Genomic DNA, 15700 nt, shown 5'->3' with positions numbered 1-15700 from the left:
TTCAAACTAAGAGAGTATCTTCATGTCCTTGTGGTAGGCAAAAATACCTTAATGACACAAAAAGTTGTAAACACAGGTAAAGGTTGATAACTGGAGTGTGCTAAAATTAAGAAACTCTATTCACTTAAAAGACACCACTGGTAGAGTAAACAGGCAAGCCAGAGAATGAGAAAAAGAAATTTGCAATACATATATCTGGCCAGGAACTCACCAATAAATCAATAAACAGAAGACAAAAGATCCAATAAAAAAATGGTCAAAGACCAACAGACACCCCACCAAAGAGGATATATAAATGACTCAAAAACGTTTGGGTCAGTTACCCGAATGACATGAATAATGTCATTATTCATCAGAGAAATCAAATTAAAAGCACACAGATACTGCTACACACTCTCTAGAATGGCTGAAATGAAAATGACACATATTAGCAAGGGATGGCAAGGATGTGGAGAACTGGAGATCTCATACACAACTGCAGAGCATAAATTAGTACAATTCTTCAGAAAACCCAACAGTACATCTGAAAACTCAGCATACGTTATGATACAGCATTTTTTTCTACACACATATTCAACCATAAAACATATATATGTTTGCACTAAAAGGTACATTAAAGGAAGTTCAGCCTCATCTATGAGAGCATCAAACTGGAAACACCCCAAATATCCATCAGTGATAAAAGAGATAAATCAAATGTGATACAGCTCTATAATTTAACATTATACAAGGATTAAGAACTAATGAACTCAGGCTACATATAGTATGGGTGAATATCACAAACAAAATAGTAAAAGAAGCCCAGTGCTGAAGAAAGCATACTGTAGAATTCCATTTACATGAAGTTTAACTGAGGTATTGTGTCAGAGATCTGGGGACTAGGGTTTTGGGGAGATACGGAGGGGAGGACACTGGGGACTTTAAGATACTGGTACTCCTGTATTTACGGTAACCCAGGGGGTGAGTCCTTGGGCATGCTTACTTATCTCTCCTATCCTCCAAGAATTATTTACACACTTATACCCAAGAACCAGGTATCGGGTTTTTTTATTTACAAAATTCTCAAGTCCACTAGGAACTACGGAATTTCCTTCCCTGGCTACATCATCATTACATTCATTAGATGATGTGTGTGAAGCATTGAAGCAGCATTAACTTCAGATACTCTTCTTCTAGGAACTGGTCCCTCAAAGAGCCTTAAAGTTTCACGCCACTGACCACTCCTCCAAGGTCCCTTCTTACATAACAAGACACCTGCCATATTTAACTCTGGGCATTCTGGGAGCTGTCCTGGCGCAATGGGCTATGGACCCAGCATTGTCACTGAAGCAGCTTGGGTTGCTGCTGCGGCACGGGTTCAATCCCTGGCCTGGGAAATTCCACATGCTATGTATAGCAAAAAAAAAAAAACAAAAAAACAAAAAAAAACAACAACAACTCTAGGAGTTCTAGAATCTCTGAGATGGAGCATCCATGCCTGCACAGTATTTACCGTTGCATGACACTTTCTATTAAAATTTCCACAAGTTTATTCTTACAGGCAAAACAAAATTATGTTGAAAAAGAATATTAGATACATGATCTCACCTGGTCTCCTATAGTAAATGCAATATTCAGACAAGTGGCTGAATCTTGTCAAATCTGACTTAATAAAATACAAAGAAATAAAAGGAAAAGTGATTTATGAACAGATAAAAGATGATATCCATCAAAATCCACTCAACATTTACAGTGCACTTCCTGTCAGGCACTCTGTTGGGAATTATGGGCCATACAAAGGTGAAGAAAATAAGATTTTCAGCCTCAAGGGGCTCACAGTCTAATGGGACAGACAGAAACGAATATAACCAGCCATATGTTTATATCAGAGCTTGTTCTTACTGCTATGAAAGTGATATTTATATGCTAAAATGCTAGCTGGCCTAAGACACTCTGAATGAAAATCTCTTGTGTCCTTTTATCCACTGAAATAGAAATATTTGTCTTTAATGTTAAAAGAAACCCATGTCAGGAAATTCACATTCTTGCCTTTTCTGTTGGTGAGATGTCTAGCTTTCCCTAGGACACCCACTTCTAGGAAATTATCCTAAGCAGAGTTGCCCACAGTATGCTTAGAGGAAACTAGATGACGATGGGAAAAGGGACACCAAAGCATGATGGGAATTGTCAACTGGCACCTCGTGTCCCTTTCCACCTCCCCCTGAACTTGAGATATGGGAATGGTAAAAACTGCATTCCCTTGGCCCTTTTGGAAATCAGGTTCCATCATGCAGATGCACTCTTGAATTTGGGAAGTGGCAAAGAGGAGTCAGCTACCCTCTTCCTGCTGTTCCTGTGATCCAGCAACATCACGGGATGGTGAACTACAGCAGCAGGTCTGAAGGATATAGCTCCTAGGTTTTCAGAGGCAACAAAGGCCATCACAGTGACTCCAGCCTGGTGTCCCTCCATCTGGGTGGTGAGTGTCAGAGGCTGAAATTGCATCCTGTTGGTGACAAGTCCCCAGCAGTACTCTGACTTCTGGTTGACAGCCTTGGCAATGGGCTCTCCCTGCTTATCAAGCCGTTCCAACATTTTGTAAGCACCAGGTCCCCTGCCTTAAATTCTACTTTGTTTAAAATATTTTCTGCTCTAATATAAAGTCTTGAGTTTTTGTTGTTTTGTTGCTTTCAAATGAAATTCTATTGTTTTGCTAGCATTTATCAAGCATCCTTTGAGAGCTCTAAGGGAGGAGTCCAGAAACATACAAAGCAGGAAAAAGAAAGCGATTTGTAATTCAGAAATTTCCGAGGGGATAATAAGGAGCTGGCCAGATACCTACAATGCATTTTAAAGTAAATACTTGGAAAATGGACTTTACCAATATGACTAAGGCTCCTAATCAACAGACTTTGAATTAATAAGGGAGATTCTCTTCTGTGGGCCAGATCTAGTCACGTAGACCCTTTAATGGAGTGCCTGGTGCCTTTCCCAAGGTCAGAGTTGTCCTGCTGGCCTTGAAGCTACTGTGTTGTGGGAGGCTTATAGAGGAGCTCATGTGGCAATGACCTCTGGAGCAGGTTCTCACCAATGGTGAGCGAGAAAACAACGCACCTGTCATACATATGCAAGAAAATTAATTCTGCCAACAACCTTGTGAGCTTGGAAGAGGACCTTTCCTTTCCAACCCCATGGCATATAGAGTTGCTGGGCCAGGGATCAGATGAGCCACAACTGCGACCTACGCCAGATCCTTAACCCACTGTGCCGGGCCAGGGATCAAACCTGCACCCCAGCACTCCAGAAACGCCAATGATCCTGTTGCGCTTCAGTGGGAACTTTCCAGTTAACATCTGCTTTTTTTTTTTTTTGGTCTTTTTGTCTTTTTAGGGCCACACTTGTGGCATATGGAGGTTCCCAGGCTAGGGGCTGAATCGGAGCTATAGGAGCCAGCCTGCAACATAGCCAAAGCAATGTGAGATCCAAGCCGAGATCTGTGACCTACACCACAGCTCACAGCAACGCTGGATCCTTAACCCAATGAGCGAGGCCGGGGATAGAACCTGTGTCCTCGTGGATGCTAGTCAGCTTTGTTTCTGCTGAGCCACGATGGAAACTCCTCCAGTTAACATCCTGACTGCAGCATTCTAAGACCCTGAGCATAGGACCTAACTAAGCTGTGCCAGACTTTTTACCCACAAAAACTGAGATAGTAAATGTGTGTTATTTTAAGCTAAGCTTGTAGTAATTTGTTATACAGCAAAAAGTTAAAAAAAAAAAAACTAATATAGCATATTATTCAGAAAAAAAGATAAAGTAAGCACTTAGAATTTCCATGACTGGATTAAATGGGATAGAGCCTTGGGTAAGCAATGTTATACTGGTTTATTTGATTTCAAATGTTTGGGAATTTCTACCTACTACTGTGCCTTGGGTTGAGGAGAGCCAGAAGACTTGTCACAAACTGCTTAAGGAGTCCTTTTTTCTCACCAGAGACTCTCATGGGACAAGGATTTTAAGGAACGTTGTGCAAAATGTACCAGAAAGAAGTATCTTGCTTTTTTCACTCAATGATATATTGTAACAGATTTTTGTGTTTCAAAGTTTTTCTTAAAACTGGAGGTTTTTTAAGCCTTTATTTTTTCTACTAGTTGCATTTCTCTCCCTCTCTCTTCCCCTCCCCACCCCGTCTTTCTCTTCTATTTTGGAGTGTAATTTAGTTTTTAAATTTACACACCCTAGTTTACAGTTCTATGAGTTTTCAACAGATCCACAACCATCAGAATACAGAACAACGGTGTCATCTTCCCAAACCCTCTCATGCTGGTCCTTTCCAGACAAGCTCCCCCCGCTGCTTCAGCTCTGGGCAACAACGGATATTTTCTCCATCACTGTAAGTTCACCTTTTCCAGACATCATATAAATTAATCATGCAATACGTAGCCTTTTGTTCTGGCTTCTTTTTTACTTAGCATAATTCAAAAGAGAACTATCAAAAAAAGAAAACCATCACATATGTACATATACTCAGCCATTAAAAAAGAAGGACGTCCTACCTTTTACAACAACATGAGTGGAACTTACAAGTCATTATGCTAAGTGAACTAAGACAGAGAAAGACAAATGCTATACAATCTCACATGCATGTGAAATCTAAAAGAAACAAACGAATTCCTAGAAACAGTAGAATGCTGACTGCCTGTGGCTGGGAGGTGGGGAAAATGGGGAGATATTGGTCAAAGGAAACAAACTTTCAGCTATAAGATGGATAGGGTTACATCGTGTAACCATGGTGATCTAATGGATGGCATGGTAGATACAATTAACAAACTGTATTATTTACCTGAAAGTTCTAAGAGAGTAGATTTTAATGTTATCCCCACCACCACCACCACCACCAAAAAACCACAAGGTAGGAGTTCCCGTTGTGGCTCACTGGTTAACGAATCCAACAAGGAACGCTGAGGTTGCGGGTTTGATCCCTGGCCTTGCCCAGTGGGTTAAGCATCCGGCGTTGTGAGCTGTGGTGTGTAGGTCCCAGATGCAGCTCGGATCCTGCATTGCTGTGGCTCTGGTGGAGGCTGGCGGCTACAGCTCCGATTGGACCCCTAGCCTGGGAACCTCCATATGCCACAGGAGCGGCCCTAGAAAAGGTAGAAAGGCAAAAACAAACAAACGAACAAAAAACCACAAGGTAATTACGTGAGGGGATAGAGGTGTGGGTGTTAACAATTCCATGATTATCATTTTGCAGTACATACGTGTATCTAATTATCATATACCTTAAACGGATATATGTTCTAGATCAATAAAATCTCAATTGACCTAGAAGAAAAAAAAGAAAAGAGAGAGAACCATCCAATGTACTGCATGAAACAGTAGTCTGCTGCTCATTATTGTGGGGTGTAATCCATTTACGGACGCACCAAGGTCTGTTTATCAATTCACTGGTTGAAAAGCACCTGCGCTGTTTCCAGGTTTGAGAGATTATGAATTTAATAAATATTTAATTACATAATTTTTGGCCATACCCACTGCATGCAGAAGTTCCCAGGATAGCAACTGAACCCATGCTACAACAGTGACCTGAGCTGCAGGTTTGATCCCCAGCCCAGCACAGTGGATTAAGGATCCGGTGTTGCTGCAGCTGTGGTGTGGGTTGCAGCTGTGGCTCAGATTTGATCCCTGGCCTAAGAACTTCCATAGGTCATGGGTGTGGCCCCAAAAAATTATATCTCCTTGTAAATATAGGTGGAAATCATTCCTTATGTTTACTGGACATTTTTACTTCTTTTGGGAATTGCCAGTTCTTGTCTATTGGTATGCTGGGGCTTTTGCTTATTGATGCCTTACATTAATCCTTTGTCTATCACTAAATACATTTATGCTTTTAATGTTGACTTTCAGTTTTTTATACATAGCAGCTTTTAAAAAATGTATAAAATTCAAAAAAATATAAAATTTTTTATATGTCTTCTAATCTTTCCTTTTGTGAATTATGCATTTAATAGCATGCCAAGAAAGATCTTTTTCCATTTTATGTTTACATAAATTTCACTTACATCTTATTTCTACTTTTTCCAAATGTTTTTTGAGACAGCACGCAGAATGTAGAAGGCTTCCTGGCTTAGGCAGCAAAGTCTGCTTGCCTGAAACACACTAGATCTGCTTCTGCCTTCAGGGCTGTGAACCACTGATATTAAACACAAAGGATTCTTCTTTTCTAAGGGGTGCATCTGCCTTCTGAAGAAGGTAAATAGTTTATTGAACTAGATTGAATTTTTTCCTATGATTGGATTTGCTGCAGAAATAAAACTTTACTTGCCAGTTTCAAAGGTTAGTTGAGGAATCACCACAAACCATTTCATCTCTCTTTCCTTTTGTTCCACTAGTAGGACAAATTAGTAACAACCAAGAGAGTTGCAATAAATATAAAGTGCCAGAGTGTGTCAAGATTTTCAGGAATGTCACAGCAGCAGCAGCAGAGAGTATTATGGCAGAAATTTGTGTATGTATTTTCCCAAGAGGCCAAAGAATCTTCCTAAAAAATCATGTAGAAGTTCCTGTCATGGCACAGTGAAAACGAATCTGACTAGGAACCTTGAGGTCGTGGGTTCAATCTCTGGCCTCACTCAGTGGGTTAAGGATCTGGCATTGCCGTGAGCTCTGGTGTAGGTCACAGACATGGCTCGGATCTGGCACTGCTGTAGTTGTGAGGTAGGCCGGCAGCTGTAGCTCCGATTTGACCCCTAGCCTGGCAACCTCCATATGCCGCAGGTGTGGCCCCAAAACCAAAACCAAACCAAACAAAAATCATGTAACTAAGTGGGAAGGAAAGTCTGATTCATTTAACAAAAATTTATTTCATAAACACATTTTGAAGACAGTCCTCTTTCCGTAATAAGAAGCACATAATATAAAAGCTTACAGAAAAACTTCACCCCTCAGTGAGATTGTAGCACACTGAAAGATCCCAAAAGCAAGAACCTAATAAAAGAAACATAGCCACTGGCTTCTACAGAAGGTTTTTTTGTTTGTTTGTTTCTTTTTTGTTGTTGTTTTTTGTCTTTTTTTTTTGCTATTTCTTTGGGCCGCTCCCTCGGCACATGGAGGTTCCCAGGCTAGGGGTCGAATCGGAGCTGTAGCCGCCAGCCTACGCCAGAGCCACGGCAACAAGGGATCCGAGCCGCATCTGCAACCTACACCACAGCTCACGGCAACGCTGGATCATTAACCCACTGAGCAAGGGCAGGGACCGAACCCGCAACCTCATGGTTCCTAGTCGGATTGGCTAACCACTGTGCCACGACGGGAACTCCCTACAGAAGGTTTAATCCAATCCCCTACTCATATTTTATCAGTAACTGGGACTCACTAGAGCACAGATGCAACCCACAGTAGTGCTACACCTCAGATCTGTGCTCCGTCTCTGACCGTGCTCATCTTCATGTATTTGGGGAAAGGCAGTACAATCTCAGAACAATCTGGGCTTTAAGCATGTACCTGACCTCCCTCTTTAGCAATTTGGGATATACAAGCACTCATGTGTCCCCATGGCCACCCCATCTGCCCAACTCATTCTCCAGGCACCACCTCTACATCTGCAGACCTGGTCCATTTGTCTTGGCTTCCCAGTCACTGGGCTCAGAGAGTTCTCTGGCCTCCCTTCCAGTCAGGCTAATTGTTGGTTAATTGTCACACTCTTGGTGTGTGTGTGTGTGTGTGTGTGTGTGTGATAGAGAGAGAGAGAGACCATACACCCCACTGGAGGGAAGAGCATTTGATGTTCCAGATCACAGAATGTTAGAGGCCGCGCAGTTTTCATTGCAGCAGGAAGGACATGAGTGGCTTCTGGTCTGAGGCAAACTGGCCCAGTCCCAGACTACGCCTGCTTCAGTACTTTATGGCTTGGCTCACTGCCCTGAGGGACCTCTGCTCTGCCTGATTCTGGGGCTCTGGCAACTGGTCTTTGTACATCTTCTGTGGGCTTTATGCAAGGCTCAGTCCAGCCCCCGCTCCTGGATTTAGGGCATTTCCGGTAGCCTACGCACCTGGCACTCACAGAACAGATGGAAAACTGTGCCCCAGTTGGGGCTTTTTAGACAGCACTGAGAAAGAAGATTTAAAAAAAAAAATTAATTTGCCTATGTTTGTTGTTAGGAATACATACCATAAATTCTTTCTGGAAATTGTGTGAAATCCTAACTTTGGTTCAATTATTACAAAAGCATAAAATGGTTTCCCTTTGTATTATCCTAACAAATGGCTGTATATTATCCTACAAATGCCTCCTCTGGTGGTTTGACTAATATCAATTTATTTGGTCTTAAAAATACTCACACAGAAGTTTCCTTCATGGCACAGCGGAAATGAATCTGAGTAGGAACCCTGAGGTTGTGGGTTCGATCCCTGGCCTCGCTCAGTGGGTTAAGGATCCAGCGTTGCCATGAGCTGTGGTGTTGGTTGCAGACATGGCTTGGATCTGGCATTGCTATGGTTCTGGTGTAGGCCAGCAGCTGGAGCTCCGATTAGACCCCTAGCCTGGGAACCTCCATATGCCATGGGTGCAGCCCTAAAAAGACAAAAGACAAAAGAAAAACAAAACAAAACAAAAAAACCACTCACACACTACAACAACTTGAAAAAACGGGGGGTGAGGTGGTGGTGAGTGTTTTACCATGAGTATTTATTACTTTTGAAACCAGAAATAATCCTCTATTTTAATGAAAGGGTAAAAATATTTCTCTCCAAGGTAAAAAGAAAACAATGGACATAATAATGTGGTGACTGATGCTTAGAAACACAACCAAATTCCCTTTTTATCTCAGTAACTAACTTATCCGACAGAGTATAACAAAGCAGAGCTTTATTGGGTACAATTTATATTATAATTAGCTTTCTTCTCTATATTAAGTAAGGCAGTTTGAAGTAAGTTTTTTTTAAAAGTAGGTTCAAAGAATTTGAAAAAAAAACACACCAAAAATGCTCTAGTCCAAAGCCAGAACATTGTTTTGTGTGGTCTGCAGATAATTTAATATTTGAGAAACCTTTTCAACATCCTCCAACTCTAACCAAAACTAAAGCAATACTTAGGGGAAAAAATAAATGAGTGAGCAAATAAAACCTAATATCTATATAATTATCCAGAGATCAAACAATTTAGGGGCAATAGAATAGAGCAGTATTTCAGCTAATTCAAGTTCAAAATAATGGAAGATCAGTTCACTAATCGAAAAACAACAACAACCATTCTGGCTAATTTAATTGTTAATGTATTAGGGATGACTACTTTATCAGTTAAAAGACAAAGTCAATTCTGTAGAAGTTGATTAATTTCAGGCATCAGAAACAGTAGAATCAGCCTTCTTTTTTTTTTTCCCTTCTTTTCTTTGTTTTTCTTTTTATACCCACACCTGCAAAGTTCCCAGGCCAGGGACTGAATCAGAGCTGCAGCTGCAGGCCTACGCCACAGCCATGGCAACATCGGATCTGAGCCACATCTGTGACTTACACTGCAGCTTGCAGCAATGCCAGATCCTTGACCCACTGAGCAAGGCCAGAGCTCGAATCCATACCCTCACAGAGACCACATCAGGTCCTTAACCTGCTGAGCCACAACAGGAACTCCCCATCAGCCGTCTTGATTTTCTCTAGTCCTCCTTTCCCCACAAACACAAATATACGCAATGTAAATACTGTGTACAGGAAAAGGCACAAATACAACAGTAGGAAAATGCAAAGATGTCAATTACAAAGTATATCACTGGTGCTTTGCCTGCCAGCTTTTTCTGGCAACAGATTTTATTTCGGAGAAGAATCCTTCTCACATGCCAGTCCCAGTCCTAACCATCACTGCCAATCACAGCCCCGCCTCACACAGGCGGGCTCCAGACCCAGCTTGTCCAGTCACAATCCCCTGTACTCTTTGGACAGTGTTTGGTACAACAAGAGGCTCATAATTCAAGCCAGGCCAGTTTTTCCCAAAGTCTTCCACTGGGATCCTTTCAGGAGAAAAACAGGAAAAATTTAAGCCCTGGGTCCCACCTCAGAGAGAGGGCAGCCCAAGAGCAAGGATCCACCAGGTGGAGAGATGCAGAGATGACCTTGAGAAAGAGTGAGGAGATGCCAACAAAGATCTAGACCCGGGGCCCCACTCTCCCGGAGGCCACCTGCACCTCTGCCCTTTCTACACTGAGCTTATGAAAACCAATCTATTTCCTTTCAAGCTTAAGCAAGTTTGAGCTGGTTTCTGTCTGCATTCAAGGCGTCCTGACTCATGCATGTGGTAACCACCTGAGTTGGGGCATTCTCCATTGTTGTGAACTCACTGGGTTGTTTTCCCAGTTCTTGTTCTCTGAGCACTGCCTTTGCACCCCACAAGGGGACTTCCAGGGTCCTGTTTCTGCTCTGTGACCCCATTCCCCTGCCAAGCTTCCATGTCCAAGGGCAGTGCCCAGTGCAATCCAAGTTTCACGTCTCGAAGGGGAGGTTTGGGTCTGAGAGAGAGGTTGTCAGGAGCTGGGTTTAGTGCACAATGGCATTTTAAAGGGAGGGGAAGGAGTTCCTGATATAGCACAACAGGATTGGCAGTGTCTTGCGAGCGGTGGAATGCAGGTTTGATCCCTGGCCTGGCACAGTGGGTTAAGGGATCCGGTGTTGCTGCAGCTATGGCTTAGATTGCAACTGCGGCTCGGACCTGATCCCTGTCCTGGGAACTCCATATACTGTGGGGAAGCCAAAAAAGAAAAAAATAAAATAAAATAAAGGGAGGGGAAGACATATATGAGGCTTAGTTGCTTGGCCCCACCTGTGTGGGAGTCCATGGGCTACCCCACCTTTTCAAGATATTCAACCCTCTCTTTCTCCCTGCTCCCTGCAGCTGGCTGTAATTGGTTTTCTTTTCAAACCAAGAAAACATGAAATTATACAACAGCATCAGCCACGTCTCTGCACTGCCAGGACACGGGTTCGATCCCTGCCTGGCACAGTGGGTTAAAGGATCAGAGGTCACAACTACAGCTCAGATCTGATCCCCGGCCCAGGAACTCCCTGTGCCACAGGGCAGCCAAAACAAAACAAAAAAAGAAATTAAAAGGAAATTTCGATAACCAATTAAAAAAAATATTATACACCAAAAAATTGCTTCTATACATCATTGGCTAAGATGCTTTTTTCTATGGCAAGTGTAAGCTTTCAGTAAAAATAAGCTTGAGCAATAAGCGATAGGCAGCCTAAAGGTGGGGTGGCCCCAGGTGTTGTACAAATAGCAGCTCTGGCATGTCATAAGGGTCCTCACTTTTCATTCTGTGTTTTGCTATCAACCGCGCCGATCTCTCTCGAGGTGGATTCCTCCAAAGTCCCCAGTTGGGGCTGTGTCATCCTTCACACTCGGCAGGAGATGGAGAAAGGACTCCGGACATGGAAGAGCCTCCTCAGATTTGCAAACAATATCCTGGCAGTGGCTTAAGGACAGTTTTAAAATATCTTTAAGAGTCAGAATTAATTTGACTTGGTGATTCCCTGGCTGGTGGGTGTGGGACGGGAGAAGATAGGCTGGGGTGTTTTGTACTTGGGCGTCTCCATAGACAGAAGCCAGGCCAGAGACGGTTTGGCCAGTTAGTGACAGGCTGTGCAGTTTCAACGCCTCCGCGTATTTCATCCATGCCTGCCCAGGAGTCAGCTGGAGCCCATCCAGAAGCTTGACGTCACCGCAAACCACTCACCTCTGACAGGAGGGATTTCTTAAGGGGCGAGATAAGCAAATTCCTACCCTAAGAAATTGCTCTTCCTCTTTCCGCAGCGAGAACCATTTACATGAAGCAGGCAGTCACAGGAACGTTCTGTGAGCTTCCTAGCTGTGGGCGATTAGAGCAGTTCACGATGTGGACACAGGGGGCGCCAATACAACACCCGGCTCCACCTTCCTTCCACTTCTTTTGTTCAGGCTGATACTAAAGAACAGTCTAATCAATGGTTCTCAGCCCTGGCTGCACGTTAAAATCAACGGAGGAGCTTCGAAAAAACACCGATGCTCATCACACGATATATTCTATTATGGTTAAAAAAAATAGCATAACACTTACTATCTTTATTTTTAAGTGTACAGTTCAGGGGTACTGTGTACATTTACTGTTGTGCAACCATGTCCACTATCCACTTCCAAAACTTTTTCATCACCCCAAACTGCAACTCTATGCCCATCAAACACTAACTCTCCATTCTCCCTCCGCTCAGATTCTGGCCACCACCTACTGTTCTGTGACTTTGTGAATCTGACTGCTCTAAAAACCTCCTATAAGCAGAATCATAAAGTATTTGTCCTTTGGTGACTGGTTTGTTTCACTTAGCATGATGACAAACTTCAAGGTTCATCCATGCTGCAGCGTGCGTCAGAATTTCTTTCCGGTTTAAGGCTGTGGAATTTTCCACGGTATGACTGTGTCACCTGTTATTTATCCATTTGCCCATCAGTAGACAACTCAGATGGCTCCTACTTTTTGGCTATTGTGAATAATACCGCTGCTATGAACACAGGTGTCCAAACATCCCTGTGTTTTTTTTTTTTTTTTTTTCCCCATGGGATTTGAATGTGCCGCCAAAGTTGGGAACCACTTGTGTGTCACAGTCCCTGGGGACTGTGAGGGGTCCAGAGGAGAGGCATGCCACCTTGGTTGGCCTGGTCCAGCTGCTCCATACTGATGACAATAGTCATCACAGCCAGTAACCAGCAGCTGGTAGGTCTGTCTCCACCAACAGACTCGGACATCCAGGAAGGTGAGGGAGGTTTTCTTCACCCCAGTATCCTCCAGATCTAGCTCCAAGCCTGTCACCCTGCAGAAGCTTATTCAGTTGCTGCTAAATGAGGATGACTGCTGATGCATCACTTAACTTTGTCTTGCTATTAAAACCAACCATGCCCTTCTTGCTACTAGAAATTACGTACCATCAGACCCTGGGCCATCACGCCTCTGGCCCTGGAACCTGACTTGGACCTGGCCCTGAGTCAAGGTCTCAGATCTTTTTTTTTTTTTTTTGGTCTTTTTTTTTTGGTCATTTCTTGGGCTGCTCTCGCAGCATATGGAGGTTCCCAGGCTAGCGGTCTAATCAGAGCTGTAGCCGCCGGCCTACACCAGAGCCACAGCAACACGGGATTCGAGCCTCGTCTGCAAACTACATACACCACAGCTCATGGCAACGCCCGAGCCTTAACCCACTGAGCCTGGCCAGGGATCGAACCCGCAACCTCAGGGTTCCTAGTTGGATACGTTAACCATGACCGGAACTCCAAGGTCTCAGATCTTTATGCAACAAAATCACCTGTGTGAAGGAAGTCCTGGACGATGATGGTGGAGAGGTTGGGGGTGGCAGGAATAGTTGCTACTGCCCCTTGTTCCAGTTCCTTCTGGGACAGATGCTCTCAAATGAGTGGGGGGCCCCATTCCTTGCATCCCAGAGAGAGGCCTAAATGATCTTCCCCACAAATTTCTGCTTTCCCATCGCAGGACCCACTTTAAAAAAAAAAACTAAAGACAGCCATGTAGCTGGATTTTTATGGAGGTGGGTTTTCTGTGCCCTCTATTCATGTCTGCAGTTCCACATGCTCGTGTTTACTTTGGTTTTAATTTTAACCTGCAGTCCTGAGATCATTTTTTATTAAAACCTGTGGAAATTAAAAAGTAGCCCAAGATAAAAGAAATAAATACCCGAACACTCAAAAGAGTTCTGCTTCGTTCCAGAGTTAAGTCTGGGGATGTATTTGGAGAGAACCTCTTTATAATGAGGAGCAGGGGTGTAGCGAATTGAGAATGCTTTCCTCTCCTTTCCCCCTTTCATCTTAGAAGCCATGAGACGCACTGGGCAGCGGGATGGGGGTGGCAGGAACGGGTCTTGGTAGGTAGATGATAAGCCTGACCCCTAATTGCTCCTGTCAGGGTTTCAAGATCGGGGGCCCCCTTGCACTCAGGCAACCCTCCAGGATCAAGATGAGTCGAATCAGCAAGATCATACCAATGCAAGGTCACAGCTGGACTTTGTTTCAAACGTGGGTTATCTTGTTCACCATGGAAAAGTTCGGCGTTGATTCTGATTTGTTAAAGTATTGAACTAAAATCATTTATCCTGATTCCTGAGTTGTTCGGTGACCCTGCAGTTCCGTGCCTCACTTTCCTCACGCTAGGCCCACCCCTGACTCCACTCACCTCCCTGCCTTCCTTGGAGTTAAAACTTGTTCCTCCTGGAGTTCCCGTCGTGGCGCAGTGGTTAACGAATCCGACTAGGAACCAGGAGGTTGAGGGTTCGGTCCCTGCCCTTGCTCAGTGGGTTAACGATCCGGCGTTGCCGTGAGCTGTGGTGTAGGTTGCAGATGCGGCTCGGATCCTGCGTTGCTGTGGCTCTGACGTAGGCCGGTGGCTACAGCTCCGATTCAACCCCTAGCCTGGGAACCTCCATATGCCGCGGGAGCGGCCCAAGAAATAGCAACAACAACAACAAAAAGACAAAAAAAAAAAAACCCTTGTTCCTCTAAGAGGAAAGTGTGATACAGCTCTCTGATGCTTCCGCAGCCATAAACTTTCTTTCTGGGTTTACATCCTCCCTGCTCTCCACCTCTGCCCATTCCGACAAACTCTTTCCCTAAATCTGTTCACCTTTTCTGCCCCTCCTCCCATCCTTGTCACTTTCCCCCCGGGGGGACCAATATCAGGCACCAGAAGGAGAGACAAGAGGGCCAGTGAAGGCTGGTCTTTCCCTCTGAGATCTTTTGCTAATGAAGATTTTGAGCATCATATGGAAGGTAGCACAATTAGCCAGGGCCTGTTCCTTTTTAAAGAAATCTTTCTTGTACCAATTATGATGATAAATAGTGCCCGTGGTAAACCATGGCCAGCCTTATGCTCTGGAACACCAAGACAGCTGGCTGGTACACTAGGAAACAGAACTGAGTAATTTTAACTGTGCTAATTGTGGCAGCCCTGGAAAAAAATTCCTAATATGGTAAAAAGGTGGACAGCTCTTCAAAAAGCCCATGATTCTGGGCTCTTTTAAGCTAATGGGATTCTTATCCTGCAAAAGCAGCTGAGATTCCCAAATTTCAGGCCTGTGTCTATGAAGACCTGAGTGGAGAGCTTCATCCATTTACTCACCATCCGGACCCTGGGCGTTTTTCTGCACTGCTTTGCTGCAGCATCAGTAAACCAGCATGAAAAATGACCTGCATCTTTGTTGCCATTCTAGCCAATCTTTAAAGTTATAAGGACCCAGTGCAGCTCAGCCTCCTTGATATTTTCTTTTCTTGTGTCTTTTTATGGTTGCGCCCACAGCATATATATATAAGTTTCCAGGCTAGGGGTTGAATCAGAGCTACAGCTGCTGGCCTACACTACAGCCACAGCAACGCCAGATCCCAGCTGCATCTTCGACCTACACAACAGCCCATGGCAATGCTGGATCCTTATCCCATTGATCAAGGCCAGGGATCAAACCCACATCTTCATGGACGCTGGTTGGGTTCATTTCCGCTGAGCCACAAAGGAAACTCCTCCTTGATATTATCTTAATGATTCATTACATATTATTATACATGTGCCATAAGATAGAACTACTTAATTCACTGGCCTGATGGGAAATATAATTACTATGCAAATAGCATTACAAACATATAGTGTGAAGAACATACTGACCCACCAACTACACTCTCATTCGTACACTCACCCCAAGACCTGCC

At 43.8% G+C, this 15700-nt stretch overlaps 1 protein-coding gene across 1 annotated transcript in view; it reads right to left on the bottom strand.

The window, feature by feature from the left end:
* Positions 1-15700, bottom strand: part of SGPP2 (sphingosine-1-phosphate phosphatase 2) — a 140478-nt gene that overhangs the window by 22076 nt on the left and 102702 nt on the right. The gene's annotated exons all lie outside the window — the stretch shown is intronic.

This window comes from Phacochoerus africanus, chromosome 3 (assembly GCF_016906955.1).
Source record: "Phacochoerus africanus isolate WHEZ1 chromosome 3, ROS_Pafr_v1, whole genome shotgun sequence".
Classification (NCBI taxonomy): Eukaryota; Metazoa; Chordata; class Mammalia; order Artiodactyla; family Suidae; genus Phacochoerus; species Phacochoerus africanus.
Note: the sequence above shows the minus strand (reverse complement) of the source record. Positions and strands in the feature narration are given on the sequence as shown.